At 39.3% G+C, this 18,102-nt stretch overlaps 1 long non-coding RNA gene across 1 annotated transcript; it reads left to right on the top strand.

Annotated features, from left to right (window-relative positions):
- Positions 1–12,577: 12,577 nt before the first annotated feature.
- Positions 12,578–17,547, top strand: LOC137125016 (uncharacterized). Its single transcript, XR_010914080.1, has 3 exons — positions 12,578–12,700; positions 13,877–13,957; positions 16,974–17,547. It is a non-coding gene; the product is annotated as an uncharacterized lncRNA (long non-coding RNA).
- The last annotated feature ends 555 nt before the right edge of the window (positions 17,548–18,102 follow it).

The raw sequence follows: 18,102 nt of genomic DNA, 5'->3' as shown, positions 1-18,102 counted from the left end.
GCATGCTTATCACCAATCTACATGTTGATGGAGTGAAGTACCATATAGCAACTGTTTTGTGGAGGGTGCTTATAAAGAAAACATGATGACTGCTGGCTGGCCCTCATTATTTCCACCTTGCTTTACCCTGGCACTCCTGCTCCACTGCATGACTAAAAGACAATTAATCCTAATAATCAGGGCTTTAGCCGTCATTCCTCATTCTGGCAGGCCTCTTTTTCCATAGGGGCACAGAGGGAGTGCCCAAGCCATGGATCTCTGCTGCACAGATGAACCTCTTACAGATGTTGCAGGAGCAGCGTGGTTAATCGCTTAGCCATCTCATGGCCTTCACACACATACAAAAATGGAAAACTGAAGGTGGCATTTTATCATGTCATGTCTGCCTCTGTATGTGAGAGTGGCTGGATGTAGAATATATTTAGTTTGGTCTTCTAAGCAATGTCAAAATACTGTAAAAAGGGAAACTTAATAATAGAAAGAGAAAAAAATGTGGGCACCTATTAAAACTTGTTGTAAGGCATTGTTCCAACATGTTGGCGCTGGTAATTTCATCGTTTTTTTAAATGTTTTTTTATTTTTTCATTAAACATTCACCTTTGTGCTGAAAAATGAATCTTAAAATAAGGAGAATTGCAAGCCGGCAGTCATGCTGCAAACGTGCACATCCATTTGTCAGCAGTGCCAGAGCATAGTGACACCCTTTCATATCACAGCAGAAAGGCTGTGATGCAATGTTTGACTTATCAGCATGGGGACCTAATCTTCTCAAATTAGAGCCCAAATGTTTGGTGAGTGCTACAGGCCCAGTGTGAGGAAGCAGAGGGAGTGCTATGACCGCCGCAGACAGGAGGCCCAGGCAAACAAGCAGATGCTAAGGGGCTGCTTTAGATGCAGAAGAAGAAAATCACCATCACAATGCAGCAATTATGGCAGTCTCAAATTCACTAAGCTGGAGCACAGTGTGTTCTCACAGCGTCTCAGTAGCACTCACAGCATCCCACACAACAAGCTCATTAGGCCAGCACATTCTCCCTCTGATTTAGGGTGGAGGAATTAATGCAACAGCACCTGGTTTCTGAGGGCCATCCATCCTGCCATATACAGCCGGCCACGCTCAGGTTATGCATTATCTTCTTTAAAAGCGTGAAATGCGGCCACCCCTGCTCACTTTAAAGCTACACCTCTCTTTTTCCAGAGTGCTATGTGAGGGGCAAGCATATTAATCACACTCACAGCAGCTAATGCTAACAATCAGTCAACACAGTTGGCTGGGCTCTCCATCTCTGGTGACAGGGAGGTTTGTCCTGAGGCCTGCTGGTTTGTCCTGCTATGTCCGCCTCAGGACAAAATCCATAACACAGACAGCCTTTAATACAGCAACACCCTTGTATAATATAATTATTTTAAGAAAAAGGGAATACTGGTATTGTATGTTAATATTGCTCAGATTGGAAACAAAACAAAATAAACAAACCAAACAAATCCATTTGACTGTTTAAAAACATGAATTCACACAGATAATTCAAAGGCCAGTAAACCGTTCAGAAAAAGTGATTGGAGTGATTTTCTACAACATGGATACAACATATGTCAAACAGTCAAGTTTTGAGAAACAAACAGCTGGCTAGTTCAAATGAGAGGAAACTGCCTACTGAGCAAGAATGATCTCTCCCTGAGTGTCATCCGCCAGCAGCATGAGGCAGAACCAGCATGTTTGGATTCCTACTGTACAACAAGAATATGGCTCCTCTTGTCAACTTCAAGCTGACAAGTGTAACATTGACACAAATTAATACAAAACCTGCACAGTTAATTTCCTCTTGAGCTCCATAAAATAAATAAAAATAAAAAAAGGAAGAAATTAACAAGAATTTCTGTGAATGTCTGCATGGTAATATACGTGTGCCTGGCATGTGTGTGTGTGTGTGTGTGTGTGTGTGTGTGTGTGTGTGTGTGTGTGTGTGTGTGTGTGTGTGTGTGTGTGTGTGTGTGTGTGTTTGTGTGTGCTGCAAGTCTGGTGGTGCATGTTGTATTTTTGCTTGTTTTTTTCCCCATTGCTCAAAAGGAAATGCTAATTATTGGGCTTCAGGTAGCGTAAAATGTACAGCTGTGGTGACTGTCAATGCTCGGTGGACTATTGAGCTGGTGTATAACTTGACAGTGGGTGGTGTCTCTCGCTCTCATCCCAACAATCACCCAGTGGCAACTCCATCTCCTGCCAATGTCAATCAGCAGGTTGCTTTTGGCACATAAGGGAATAAAGTTGTATTCGTAATGTCTCTCTCATCTAAAACACGACTTTAGGCGCTGACCCCTTTTCAAGGTTTCTCTGTGCCGGAAAATGAAAATGTAACTATAGGTTACATGTGTAGTGTAGTGCATATTTTAAATCATTTTAAACCTTAACTTGTTCAAATATTGTGGTTCAGTAATACTTTTTGCAACACCTCACCTTCCTGGGTAATAGCCAGATGGCAGCAACAGTCCATGCAAAACACTTATAAATGGGGTCTGCTAGCAACAGCCGCCTGTTCTGTTGCTCTATATACCACTAGTCACTGCTATTTGTTAATAAAAATGTTTCTTTACACTCCACACTGATGTTGAGCCAGATTGCTACCTTTTGGGAACAAACTTCACAGACCAGCTTGATGTCAACATTGATTACTTCATTTGTGAAGAATTCCAGATGTTTTAGTTTTCACTCAAGGGGTTTGCTGGTACCTGAACCAACAGCATTTGAAGCTGTGTGCTGTCGCAAAGCACAGTGAGTATACATGTAATATGTTTGTAGATGTGTATTTTATAAATCAATTGCTATTTCATATAGTCATTACATGTCACTGATTCAGATTCTTGAAATATTGTTTTGATTCTTTAGGAATAAAGAGACATTATTATTATTATTATTATTAAACACTGTGGTATATATCAACTTACACCATCCTATTTTGTATTCCAAACATACATTGAAAAGGAAAAGAGAAAAACTTGCACATTTCATTTCAACATGCTGCCATCATGTTTTTGATGAATACTCTCATGTCAGTGCCATATAACTGTATAGCACTCATAAAGTGTCCAATTTTACATCCATTGTTCCTCAGCATTATTACAACATAAATGGCCAGAACAGAGGGGAAGACTGATCCAGTGCACCATAGTCCACACTCAAGAACCCACTGGCTCATCCCTGACTCTGCTAGCTGTTAGGTAATCAGCATCACAACAGGGTAAATTAAGGGAGTAGTCATGTCCCTTAGCAATGTCATGGGTCTTGCCACAGTGGGAGACAGGAATGTTTGAGTAGATGACAACCAGCTAGCATAGTGTAGTTCTCCTGGGTCCTCCACTGTCTCCAGAGGAAAACATCAATCTCACTGGCTACTCTGTAACTCTAGAGTGTAAAGGAAAAACTAGCTCATTTGAGGCATATTTGCCTCTGGTGTTTCTGAATCTTTCCTTGCACAGGTAAAATGAGGTAAATCCTTGGCGTAATAGGAATACTTTCAGAATGTCAAGTTCATGTGTGGCTCTGAGTGCAAAAGCCAACAGTGTGTTGGCTCTAATGTATGATATAAAAACAAGCATAAGAGATTTCTATAAGATCAGAAATTATATGTGATGAAAAACTGTGACTGAGCTCAGCATTCAAGTTTCTAACGTCCTTTGTGATCCAATATGGTCAATACTATATTTTAGAGGTGATGAGGGCAGCGCCACCGTGAGGTGAGTTCACCTAGGGCTATACTGCCCCCCACTTACAGAGCTCCTTCTTGGCGCTATTAAGCTTGGATCAATTAGCCCCCAAGTAGAATGATGGTTTTATTTCAGGAAGTGCCCCAAAAGTGCAAGGAGCAAAGTGGCTACAGTAAGGAAGTAAAGGAGGAATTCACTTGATGTTGTTACAGAGCAACAACTCTAGAGTGAACAATAAAATAACTTTAATATGTAACATTATGGTTTCTTTGAGGTGACCAACCAACAGATTATATTTTGGGGTAGCCATAATTCTTCCATCACCTTAACCAAGTGATTTTTATTGTACACATGTGGACAGTGCTCCAATGACCAGTTAAGCACTTACCTTCAACCATGATCTTTCCCAAACCTAACAAAGTAATTTTGTGTCTAAACCCACCTAAACCTTAACCAGGGCATTGTCACATAAAAGGTTTTTGCTTTACATAGGACATGTTTGCATTTAGTAGTGATTTTTAGGTGCCCTAAAAAATGCTTCTATGTGTCATTTCAGAGGTTGTGGACAAAAATGATTTTGTCTTTTAGTTTAGAGGACTTGTTACACAAATAAGCTGTTGTTACAGACAGCTAGGCTGCCTTAATGCTACTTGTTCCAATTTCAAATTAGCCACGAGCAACCTGAGCAATGAAATCCTGACAGTCAGAAGATCTTTTGTAGAGAATAAACTCCTAACTTTGGAATTCTGTGATCACAGGCCCTAATGAGTTGCCCTTCTGTTACACCCACTGCTGAATACTTGGTAGATAAAAAGTTGAAAGGTATAGAAAAGCTCCATTTTGATAGCCAGAGCATGAACATTTATATGTGCTGTGATGCATAGTCCTCAGAGCCCCATTAGTGGTTTCTGCAATAATCATAAAACTAGAGTTACAGTACGTGGCTTTTGTTTCATAACATTAGAATACATTTAGTTGTTGCGTAACATCTTATAAACACAACACAATAAACTATCCTTTCTTTAGTGGTTTTGTTGTAAAGATCTTTCTGTGAATGATGTCAGTATTATGTCATGGTTTTACTGTAAAAGACCTTATATATGTCTTACTTTTTTAATTGTTTGTAACGTTCACAGATCACTGCAGACAAACATGCCATTGGTCATCTATAGTTGGGTTGCGCTGAGTCACACTTTCTATGTCAAAGTGCCCAACAAGGACAAAACCAGCTGAAAGAGGGAAAATGTAAAACATAGCATATGTAGTTGAGCACGATTTAAACTCACTTGGCTGATTTTGTTGCCCCAGGGAGAGCTAACACTAAAATGCTCTTTGACCATGAAATAGCCCTGCCCGGTAATGGTGGTTAATGGCTGTATGGTGCAATGGTGCTGAGGCTAGGCAGGGGGGAGACCTAACAGGGGCATCCTGCCTGCTCCAGTAGGCCCCATCCAATGAGGGGAAAGAAGATGGTTGGAAAAGTAGCAACATTTTCCTTGAAATGGTGAATTCCAATGTGATTTAGTCAGGAGACTAAAGGCACTGGGTACATTAAGAGCATTGCTTAAAAGGGGGGGTATCTAAAAAAGCAAATGTATTTATTTCACATATAAGCAGTAATCAAGTCATGGTGGAATTAAAGAATATGAAAGAATTAATATGCACAGTTAGCTTTGCTTCCTAAAACAGATAAAATTTATGATCTGTTAAATGAGCTTCCTGACATTAACATGTAAAAGGTCACTACAATTATAATTCACTACTGTAATTAGAAACTTTCTAGGTTCACGTAGTTCAATTAAAGATAAAAAACCTCAAGTCAAGCACACAATACCAACACAAATTAAATATGTCCATGATTGATTGCAGTCGATATTATGAAAAAATGTATGTTGTGAGTTTCATCACTTAAGTAGACCTCGTGTAAAAAGAGAAAGTTGTGCATACACACTATTTATAGATACATCTGTAACTGCCAGAATCATTAAGGAATTTAAATTATAATGAAAACTAACATTGACCTCAAGCTTTGGCGTACACTTGCATCAGATTAAAATAGACTGAGTTGACCTTTTCAGATTACAGCACACATTTACTCTTTGACTTCTTCACTGTTGAACTACAGTTGATACAACGTTTGTTCAGCTATAATTCTGACTGACATATTGGCCTCACTGCAAGGCTTCACCTACCTATCCTCCAGCTGGATCCCATAAAGAGCAAAACCCAGGGGCAGGACAAGGGTATCAAGACCTCAGCAAAGCAATGGTTGATCATGGGCTAACCATGACCAAATGAGGTTACCATTTGAAAGCCACCTGGTAATATAGCATGTGGCAGTACTGAGGTAAGGCATGTATTGTAGCCTAAAAGTGTCACGCTCTAAAGGTCAGCACTGAAAGACAAGATATTACACCACAAGGCCCTGCAAGTAACCTTGCCACTGATAGGTTGTTTCTGTTTGCTCATTTACTGTATGTGCTGTTGATATGTTTTCGATGTTTTCAAAGCAAATAAACCAAAAGGACTGGCAAATGGAATATTTATTAATCACAGAAGCTTCTTTTATAATATCTGCTAAAGCAGCTACCTTAAAAGACCATATAGTGCTGAAAGAAAATGCTTTGCTGGGATAACACGTTGATTATATCTGCCTTAGAGCATCACTTTTGTGAATGGAGATATTAAAACATTCGTTCTTATGTTTGGTTTAAACCGATGTGAGCACTGATTCTGCTAAACTGATGTCCAAATGCTGTGTGTACATGTGATGTGAACAAATTAAGTACAGATTCAAACATAGTTAAACCAATTCACGATAGTATGTGAAAACCTTAAAACAACGGATGTCATGGCAGACAATTACTGTAAATCTCTTCTAAAGGGTTTTACTGGCATGTACTGTTGCTGAAAACAAAACCAAGAGAAAAGCATTGCATTATAGTGGTCATTTCACTGACCCACAGCATTGTTCTTGCAAATCAGCCTCACCAAAAAAATACACATACATGTATATACATGAAGATAATAAGTGTCTATAAACAGACGCACTTAAAATAATGACGTAAATGGTAAACATACCATTACATACAGTATGTCCTCAATTAAGAACCCGTCTACCAGAACTGATTATAGAGCAAATCCATTTTTAATCAGATTTGACTATGAGCCATGATATGGGACTGAGTCATCAGCTGCAGTGTAGACAGTGAGGAAAGGCGGCGACAACTGAAGGTTAAGCTGCAAACCTCTTCTGACAAACCTTGTCTGAGAAGGCTTTAGTGGGCACAATGACAAGTGAAATATGGGGTCAACTATCAGTCATTCATCAATAAACCCATCATGTCACCATTTGAATTTTGAGGACTAGCCAGTATTAACCTCCATAACCCCAAGTCGCATAGGACAGCTTGGCAGTGCCTAAGACTGACAGGCACAGTATCAAAGTAACTTGTGGGTGTCACTGTAATAAACGCTTTCAGTCACATATAGCAATGGTAAACACAAAAGCTGTTCTTAAACATCCAAACTGCTTTACACTGAGACTTTAGGAAAAGTGTGTTGTCTATACAAATGTGAATTTTAAGTACAGCTTTCTTGTGAAGATAATTTAAAAGCAATGTCAACTTTTGTTTTGCATGTCTTTTGTGCTGTAATACGTCTGCCAAGCAACTCTTCCGATGGCTAGGCCAAAGCTTAAGGCTGTTTCATATAATCATCATGATATGAGTGGCCTCAATGTAAAGAGGCTACTTCTGTGACCTCCAATGACCTAAAAGTTCACAGGCCTTAAGTAAGTCTGAGATAAAGTTACATCTAGTGGGAGTTGGGTGATATCCACTTACTGCCTATCGCCTTGTGGGAAAACATTGTGGTTGACACAAGTAACCGTGACTTCTAACACTATACAATATTAACAAAGATACACGATCAGCAGACTCCTAATGTAAATGATATCTTTATCAAGTTTGCTATCTTTGTAAAATAATAAATGAAGATAAGTCTGTCGGTGCCGTTTAAGCACCGTGCTGCAATTTAAAATGGCTGCTCTCCTTTCCTGCATTTAGCTGGATTATACTCTCTGTTGGTAAATTACTCCCTTTGGAGAGAGAAATTAACCTAGATTTCCATATCAAAGCAATATGAATTGAACCATTTTCCCTGCCCTCACATTGTGGTGAAAAGAGAGAGTGGAGGGAGCCTGTAGAAGTAGCCTGCAGTGATATGCAGGGCATACAGGGCTCCTTTCTTACAGGAGCAACACTGCAACAGAGAGAATCAGCAGCTTTCTACTGAAATGAAGAATGAGATCACTGGGCTTTTTGTGCAAGGTCAACTTCGAAGCAAGACACACTGTGCTTAAAATTCAGTCCTATCCTCACCAAGCACTTGAAACACACTGTGCCAGCCGGGGAACCTGTTTGCCATTATGCAAAGAGGCGGTGGGCTTAAAGTAAATACAGTACGTAATCTTAATGAATGCTGAGATCTGTGGAGGTGGGAGTGAGGGGAGCCCAAGTCAAGTAGAGAAGGGTCAGAAACACAGGGTGAATAATCCTGTGTGTCAACAAGACACATCTAGCTCCCTCTATCCCAATGTGTAGTCATGTTTACAGTGAGCAGAATTCAAAAGCTTTCTGACATCTGACATTCTTCTTATATTTCAAAATAAGCAAGAGATACTCATAGAATGACTCTCACAATTTACTTTTTTCTGTAACAAAGCCTTGATGATTACCTAGCCTTGTGTAGAGTATGAATTTTAGTAGGGGAGATAAGAGAGACTAAGAAAAGAGAGTAATTATGCTTCAATCTGCTAACAACTTTCTCTTTAAAACTGAGAACTTTAAACATTATGTTTATTTGTGCTATAACAAGTCTGCTTACAGTACATTTGATTATTTGTCTTATACATTGTGACCCGTGTCACTGGCCCAACTTATCTCAAATGCAAAAATTTAAAACAAAAGGACAGTCATTAGATGACATGTCACACAATATAGGGGTCTTGCTCTGGCCCCGTGCCTGCTGGCTGTGTCCTTTGCTTTGCCCACTTTACTCTGCGAGATGCCAGGACATTGAGCCTGACACATCAGAACTGCTGCTCTCTTGGTGCCCTCTTTCATTCGCGCTATCACAGAGTCAAAGCCTGCAGAGACGAAGCTGTCCAGAGACTGAGCCCTGCTGGGTTTGACTGGGCCAAGATCCGATCAAGCCCCGAGGAGAGGGTCATCCTCTTCCCTGACTTCTACTTGCTATGATCTCTGAACTGATTCTAAAAAGGCCTCTGACTTGATTTGAGCCGACAGTCCCCCTTGAAAGCTGCCTTTGGTTTGGCTTCTGTAGCCTGGAACAGGAAGAGCAGGGTCAGGCTACACACAGGCAGGAGAAAGCTCAAGCAAAGGCAGTGTGTGTGTGGGAGGGGCAGAGCTGATAGCCATGCTCCAGGTGCAGATGGCACACTGTTTTATGTGTGGCCTCAATGGATTATGTCAGCCAAGCTACTGGAGGCATATAATATGGAGAGATCACACAAAAACATTGTCAACCAAAATTCAAAGATTCATTAACAAAGGTCATTTCCATGACAGCAAATGCCTAATAATTGGCCAAGACTTTTGAAGTCACCATGTGGATAGAAGCAGGCTGCAGACAACATGTATTTTTGCAATTATACAGTAAATGCTTACAAAATGTCGGTGCAGTAAATTATAAAGCACTTTGTTATAGTGAATTTTTTTTTTAAATGTTTCATTCAGATCCTCGCATCACAACAAAGCATTTATACCACATGTAAATCATTTAAAGAAAGAAAAAGAAAGAATTTCAAATAAAATCACACTTACTGTGAGATTTGAGTCAGAATATTTTATCCAAGCTGTCCAGTTATGATGTGAATGATACTCCTATTTCTACACATTGTAATGATATGATCAAGGCAGACACTGCCCCTAAGGAGTCAGGGCTGCAGCAATCCTGAAAACCAATAATGGTCAAAGGTCAGTAAAGGGGAAGCAAAGATCCAAAGCCCACCCTATTGTGTGACATGTTTCCTTCCCTTGCTCACCCCAAAGGCTTAGTGTCAGCGTTAACACTTCAAACACTCAATATCTTCACAAAACACAAAGGACACAACTGCTTGCCATCCACATCATTTCTTCCAGGAACAGAGATATGGATCCTTCCCAAAGGTCACTGCCAGCTGAAGTTTTAATGATTAAGCAAAGCTTTGTTGTTGACTTTTTTCCTGTAGCAAAAACCTACTTTTAGGTGCAAATTGAGTTTGTTCAATATTATGAAATAAAACTGAATCGTATATGTCAACCTTCAATTTTAATGGGTGGGCATTTTAGGTTGATAACAATTTTGTAATTCACTGATGGATTTTTAAAATCAAATGTCAATAAGTAAAACATATATTGTTAGATAAAAGAGCCCATCATCATCCCCACAGAGGTGCATAACACATACGGTATGTGAATCTATAGGTTTTATTGTTACTTGTGACAAAGAATAATAATACAGCAGCAGAGATTCAAACAGTAATGATGTACAAATATGCAAAGGGCAGTTTGAGTGGGTGACTATAACACACCTACATGTGTTCCCTAAGTTCATTTTTTTTCTAGTAAGGGTGATACTTTCTCAGGAACTTTCCTTGTCCTGCCACTCTCACAATCTATGAATACTGTGCCTGCGAGCAAAGAAAGCTCCGCTGCCACGGAGGCAACTTTAGCAGCATGCTCCTCAATCTGTCAAAAGCATTGTTACCAGACAACTGAGTCCACGTCTACTCTGTTATACATAGAATACATTATGAAATCATGCACCAGAACACAGACAGTGTTGTTGGCTTGAATCACAAGACTGGGATCTGATTTCAAGCAGGCATGGGCGATTCAAGAATCAATCTGGTTAGCTTCCTGTTTTTAGCCTGCTGCTGTTATACTCTGGGTGTAACTCAAAGGGATCTCCACTTTCCCTGGAATGTGTTTCTGCTCCTAAGGTGGTGATAAAACACCTTATTTTATGGGTCGCTGATTACTCACTGTACCCTGGTGTGTATGCTGATACCAATCTTAGCAAACACAAAACTAGAGGACCCTCCGTATTTACAGTATTTCTCAATTTTGCATTTCTTCTTCTTCCCATTTTGCCGTTGAACCACAAACATAAAAAAAGAATAAAAAAAAAACTCACAAGTGTAGAGGATAAATATATAATTGTTTGTTCAAGTGTGTTTAGCACAGTATGAGACCTTCCGATTGCTGCACCAAGTAGAATGCACTGCAGGCAGTCTCTTGAGGGAAGGTCTCATTTTCTGCCTCCTGCCGTGAAATATTCAGTCCGGCCTGAAATAATATGGGACTCGTTTCAAGGCTTAGCACTTTTCAAATATGCTGGCAATAATGGACAGGGCATCAAATGAAGTACAGCCTCTCATAGCAAAGGGGAGCAAAGGTTTTGAATCCACAGCCAGGGTTTTACAATACACCACAGACAGTTAAAGTGCTGTCAACATATAGTGTAGTGATTAGTTATAGGTGGGATAAGCTCACATATGCATATCAGCACTTGAAATGCTGTTATACTGTATGAGGGCTAGTTTTGGAATAAATTCACTGTACATCAAAATATTATTTCTACGTAAGTTTAGGAAGTACAGTGTGGCAAATTATATTTATATATTTCTCCCCTGCTTTTTTGCATGTCATCGGGGAATCAAATTTTCACTCCTTCTTGAAAGTAAAAATCAAGGATGCACCGTAAAGGCACATACATGGAGTGCAGAAGAATGTTATGGGAGGGGGCTCTGGTGAAAGGATTCAAGGATTTAACAATCCCACATCCTCTCAGCCTGTCCTTCATCTCTAATAATCAAGCTTGGCCACAGAATACCCCTCTGGATGGGAAAAAAACATGTTGCCTGTCCGCCTCTCACTCATCTTTAGACTGCCAGTTATGGGTCTTCCTCTTGAAGTCTTCTGTCACATTTATGGCTTCAAACACAAAGCACAGCCCTTTTTAACTGACTGCCATGTCTTTAAAGCTGGGTATCTTTTTTGTACTACATTAGCATGAGATGAAGGGCAGTGTGTCTGATGCAAAGGAAGCCCTGAGAAGGCTGGACCACAGACACTGTGAACTTGTTTGTTGCTTAACACCAAAGGGCACCGAAGCAAGCAAACCAGTTTCAGTTCAGGTGAAGTTTAATATCCCAGTCCACAGTGTTGCTCCATGGTCATCAAGAAATACTTGTGCAACTTGTGATGAATTAAGCTCTTGAAGGTGAAGTATATGTCATTCATTTCTCATACAATAAATTCACATTTAAATTTTCCAGAAAATGTATGAACACAATGCAGGTAGACCCGTAGATCAACCTCAGTGATCTGAGCAAAAATGCTCAATTATCTGTAACTTATCTATCTATCTATCTATCTATCTATCTATCTATCTATCTATCTATCTATCTATCTATCTATCTATCTATCTATCTATCTATCTATCTACCTACCTATCTATCTATCTAATAGATATCAAATCATAGTAACCTAAAAGCAGTATAAATGAAATGAAAATTAAAAATTAAAAAGAAATAATGTTGTTTCTTGAGGGAGATAATCGAGCTTACTAATATATTTCGCGCCATTTTTATCAACGCTGATCTTTCATGAGGCATAAAAATAAATTAAGTTAACTAAGTAATTTAAAACAATATGTTAAAAAGTTTCCTTTTTTCGAACTGGCTTCTAGAAGACTTCTCATATTTCTGGCCGGAAGTCTGCCGTGACAGAGGCACCGTGCAGAAAGCAGCTCCTGAATCCGGAGCGTCCACTGAGCGGCGCCGCAGCCCGCAACTTCCACTTCCACTTCCAGCCGTCGGCCGCTTCCTCCCTGCTCCTCGCTGCAGGCCAGTCCGCTCTGTCACTCCGTGTTGGGTTACAGTGACAAGCGCACTGTCTGAACCTCGGCTTTTAGAAAGATAATATTACAGGTAGGTGCAAGCCACGGGCCGTGTCACTATCGAGACACAAATTAAGCATTAAAAAACAAGACCGTGACCCAGGGATTCCGGCTTTAATCGGGTCACCGTGCTTGTGTCCAGCACTGACTGAAAAAGGCACCTCACTCTGTCCTTAGCAGTTGAAGTCCCTGTACAACCTGTAGCTTTTGGGCCAGAGAAAATTGTCCATCTGGACGCCTTGTATTTCTGCTACTGGTGCCTTTGTATGTGATTTGAGCCATGTCGGCTGTACCTGCCTGCTGATAGCGTCCAAAGTGTGTTTGTGTTGCTTTAACTCCTATAATTAGCTGCTGGGAGTGTTCTCAGCAAAGCTGCATCAGTGCATGTGGATAAACGTGTCCTTTGTACATCTACTGTAAGTTAAAAAGAAAGGTTGGGCTACTTAAAAAAAAACAAGAACTGACCTGTTTGGTCCAAATCAAATCACTTTATGTTAAGGAGTATGTCAGTGGGTTTTCCCACATTTACCTTTTGAAAGCTAGGCTGTGGAATTGACCACACCATTCTGACCCTCTTGTTAACTCTGCTGTATGCCTGAGGACTGAGAGACTGCACTAAAAGAGGGGTAAATCTCTCACACTTGCTGGGGCTTCTTTATGTTGCACATGGGAAACCGCCTGAAAACTCCCAAGTAGGCTTGTTGGGTGTTGAAAGAAATGCTGAGATGCAAACTGAAATTTCTCTGAAATAGGCCGAACACAAAGTCTTTTTGCTCCTACAGGGTTTTGTTCAGGGTTCCAGTGAGGAAGCCCAGTGCAAAGTGGGCCTACAGCCAACTGGGATGGATTCTAGGGTAGAACCTAAACAGATGGGAAATAGCATAAAGGTGAATACAAGGTCAATCTGAGCTTCAGTGATAAAGCTGCGGGCACTGCTCATAGCAGTGTTTTAAAAGTTGACTTAAGAAAACAGATTGTGTGGTCAGAATAAACTCTTAAGACCATATTGGACCATTTTTTCCAGGCTTCTTTTGTCTATATTGCCACAGGCGGAAGCAGCAGACACCAAATGGTCAAAAAATTGTTATCATTATGTTTGTCTGGAAATCAGCAGAATGGGGGTGTTGATTTCCAGTGGGTGGGTTTTGCCTTTGTCCCCCCCCCCTTTTTTTTTTTTTTTTCTAACCCAGATTTTCATGTTTAACAGGCTCACAGCTGATCCATCTCCTCATACACAATTGAGACAGAGGAGGTTAAAGCACTCTGAATGCATGGGACCATATTGCAGGTAATTAATATGTCAGCTCAGTGATGAACTTCGTCAATGCATCTATCACCACGCTTACTTGTAACTGGTGTACCTCATGTGGGATGCTGTAGAGAGTGGAAACCGAGAGTACATTTGTCCATTAGTAAACACTTCATAGTGTGTGTTGTGATTGGGGAGGCAGTGGGGCTCCTCTCTGTCCAGTTGCAGTCATTTTTGCCTGTCACCTCCTCATCGCTGTAAAAACACTTGCTGTGGTTTGGTAGATTAACAGAGAGCCCCCTAATGGAGTAATTACACTGAGCCAAACATCTATTTTTCACCTGTGCTCTGCCATTATTCTTTGTCCCCTATCCACTCCATTGGAAGTCACTTACTCTCCTTACAATGAGTTATCATTGACTGCCATTTAGACGTTCTGGAGCAATTTGTCTTACTGATGCCATGCGCTGGCCTCATTGCAAAGAACAATCATTCTCCCTCCAATATATAAAACATTCATGGGGAAAAGGAAGAGAAAATGCCCCACAAACAGATAGTAGAGAGTGGCTAATAGATACCATAAAGGTGACAGACAAGGAAAATAATGTAGGAGATTGCTAGAGCAAGAAGAAACCTGCACAACCAGTAAGAGCTACAGGGACTGTGGGGTGGGGTGTGGGGGGAATCCTTCACAGGACAAATGTGTTAAATGGGTAGTATGGCAGCTATGGTGGTGGTAATTGCTGTTATTGCAAACAAAATCAGTCTCAATTTAAATTCAAAATGTTTCTAAATTCCAAATCGTCATGGTTTATCACAATTTTTCTTTTACTTATCTACGCTGTTAATGTTGGGCCATAAGTTCACTAAATGAATTTAGCTTTGGTGTAGTGTCATATTTACTAGAACACTTTCTTTTACTACTCTGTCCTTGCTATTGATTGATTAATTGGTCGCTTTTTTAAGGTTTACGGTATATAATTGTTTCCTGTGTACTATGTAAAAGTAGCCATTGTTCATTTCTTTTATCACATCACAGTATGAGTTGGTACCAAACCAGTAGGAATTATTCAAAATGTTACAGTAAAGCTAGAAGATATAAAAACTCTGTGCATGTAAAGAAACGCGACTTGCATTACCCTTATTAAAGCATATTTATGTCTCATACACAACAGCGTTCATGCACATTACTATAGCTGTTGATAGATTTTTATTTAACAATGGCACAACTCTGCTGTAGTGAAGCGTTTGAAACAGACAGAGGTTTGACTGCTGTGCACAGTCTAACACACCCACTCAGTTTCACCACAAAGGGTTAATCACATTCCTAACTGAGTGTTTTGTTAGATTAGTCTCTCTCACTCCTTAACACAATGACAAATAACCATTATTCTTTTTCTTGGACTGATAATCAAGACAACTTAAACATTTCTTACTAGCACAAGTGAAACCATTAATCCTCAGTGATACTGCTGATAAATGGTGACTTTGGAGTAATGGCCCTGTCGCCTTTAAAAAAAAGAGAGAAAATTTGAACAATTAAAACAAGATGCCCATTATATTTTGTGTATCCCATCTCTGTGTGTCATCAGGAGTGATCTGCCAGTGGTAATAGACTGAATAATGGAATAAGTTTTTGTTCATTATGTATATTCACTAAGATGTCCACCATACTGAAATGATCACTTTGAAACTGACTTAGAGAAAGTAAAAGGGATGACACAAAATACAATATTTAACTGTTAAATATAATCAATAAACTCCCAGTTTTTCTGGTATACATGCTGTATGTCATAATGTGTTTACAATTTATTTTGCTTTTAATAATAATTAAATATAAAGAACTACTTTGACAATTGGGATTGACAACCATCAAAACTGACATTTATTTCAGCTTCTCACTATGAAATTAATGAAATGTTTCAATATTTCTTGTCTTGCATTATAGGAACTTAAAACCCTTTGGGTTGTGAACTTTAACTTTCTTTAGCTAAAACACTGTAGTGGCAAAACGTATGTGAACACTTAGAAATGGCCTGGCTTTCTGTATTAAGTCATTAAATGGTATGTTAGCTTCATCTAAGTCATAAGTATAGACTTAGTATAGTATAAATGCAAATGCCACCCAAAACTAATATGAATGAAAACCTTTGTACCATTCTTCCTAACAGAACTGCCTTAACTCAGACATAGTCTTAGGAGGTCTGGTTTGACTTGAGGTCATTCCACAGCATCTCTTTTGAGTTAAGGTCTGGGCTCTGACTAGGCCGCTCCAAAAGCCAATTTATGGTGGGTTTCCTTAGATGTTTTTGTCCTGCTGGAAGACCCAGCTGCTGCTAAGCTTTAGCTACGTGGACAGCCACACTGACACCACACTGTAGGAAACCTTGATAAAGTAGGAAATTTATTATAACAAGTTGTCCAGGCCCAGAGCGGCACAGCAGCACCAAATCATGATGCTCTCTTCACCGTGCTAAACTACTCGATGATGTTTTCCTATAGGTATGCAGTGCCCTTTTTAAACCCCAGGTAAGGCCGAGTCCAAACTGTTCATTTCATCAGTCTCGAACCATCAAGCACGCAATGATGTTTTTCAGTTATTGTTTGAGACAGCATGAACTTACTGTGTCGTGTTGTCTTGAAACCCATGCTCCATGTAGCCATCCATCGTGCTCGTGCTACTATAAAGTCACAAAGATACTGTAGAGGACAGCTCTAATAATTTATTTAGCATTTACTGTAGCTCTTCCACTTGTATATTATTAGTTCAAATAGATTGTGCTTGTTGATTATTGTAACGTAGATGAAGATCTGACCTCATTGTAAGACAAATTCATACATGCACTTAGACAATTCCAAAGGTGTCGCTTGCTTGTAGTGACTGTATAAGAAATTACCTTGCTCGTGTAAGTTACTGCATGTTTTCAGAAAATAACCAGCAGGTTAATTCATAGTAATACAGCCATGTTTGCCTTCCTGTGCATCATTTTACATCATATTGTATTATAGTTCCATTAAAATTTCTTCTGATAGGCTGTGTGTTTTTTTTCTGCAGCTGAAGCTGGTTAATGGCTCCATAACCAAAAAGAGGCAAGTCAAAGTGAATGGGAACAGCTACAGATGATGGTAAAGGTAAGTGTTGTAGCTCATAAAAACCACAGCTGATACAAAAGTAGGGCGTAACCAGGTACATCCCAGAATGTGCACTAATATTTTGTCTGAAAGCTGAGTACAATTAGTGCCTTGTCTTAATTCACTATGCATGTAATACAGCTACAACTTTTACTGTGTATTTTTAAACATGGTAGTTGTTTTGCCATACACTGTACTTTTATTTCCCCACTTTATTTAAAGTTGGAGACGATCTAAGTGAACTACAGTCTGTTGGAGTGATGCAGCAGTCATCATCACAAGTTTGTTATACCAGTTTTAATATTTTTTACTGGAGACTAAAACCATTGAAAGTATTCAAAAAGTGGATTGACGTGGACTAAATCATTACAGCTGTTTAAATATGTGGTAACCTCCAGTTCTATAAGGAAATATTTAAAGACCTTGCACAGGCTAATTGAAATTCTAAGAATATAACCATCTCCTCTATCATATGTTGTGTTTGTCATTATGGCCGTCTCCAGCAATAATCAGTTGTTGCTATAACTGCCTAGAGGTGTTACACTGTAAATAAAGATAATAATAAACAAGTATTATTGAGTTTTTGATTAATTATGTTTTTAGATAATTGGCTCATTTTCATTTAAGGTGATTTTAAATTTAAATTCAATTTAAGGTGTCTTACTATTAAAGAGAACTTTTGATGTATTAATCGCATTGTACATTTGGTGAGGTTGGATTTTAAGTCTTATTGTCAATAGTTGCATTCTCTTTGACTTCAACGGTTTATTATTGTAATGAGATGAAAACATACCTGTTTAATTACCCAATGCTGCTTGAGATCGGAAAATGTGTTCAAGTTTGAGTTCCAAGCACTTTTGTTCTTGTTTGTTTCATCAGGCACAAAAGAGGACATTGCTACAAGTCAGTAGAGCTAATTAGCCAGTTAAATATTTCAAGAAAAAAATTCATTTAATTTAATCTTCATATGGCATTTGTTTAGAATAGAATTTAAAAAGATTTGCCACTCATTCAGTACAACTTCATATACAATTGTGAGATATATATATGTA

This window comes from Channa argus, chromosome 4, assembly GCF_033026475.1.
Source record: "Channa argus isolate prfri chromosome 4, Channa argus male v1.0, whole genome shotgun sequence".
NCBI classification, from domain to species: domain Eukaryota; kingdom Metazoa; phylum Chordata; class Actinopteri; order Anabantiformes; family Channidae; genus Channa; species Channa argus.
Note: the sequence above shows the minus strand (reverse complement) of the source record. Positions and strands in the feature narration are given on the sequence as shown.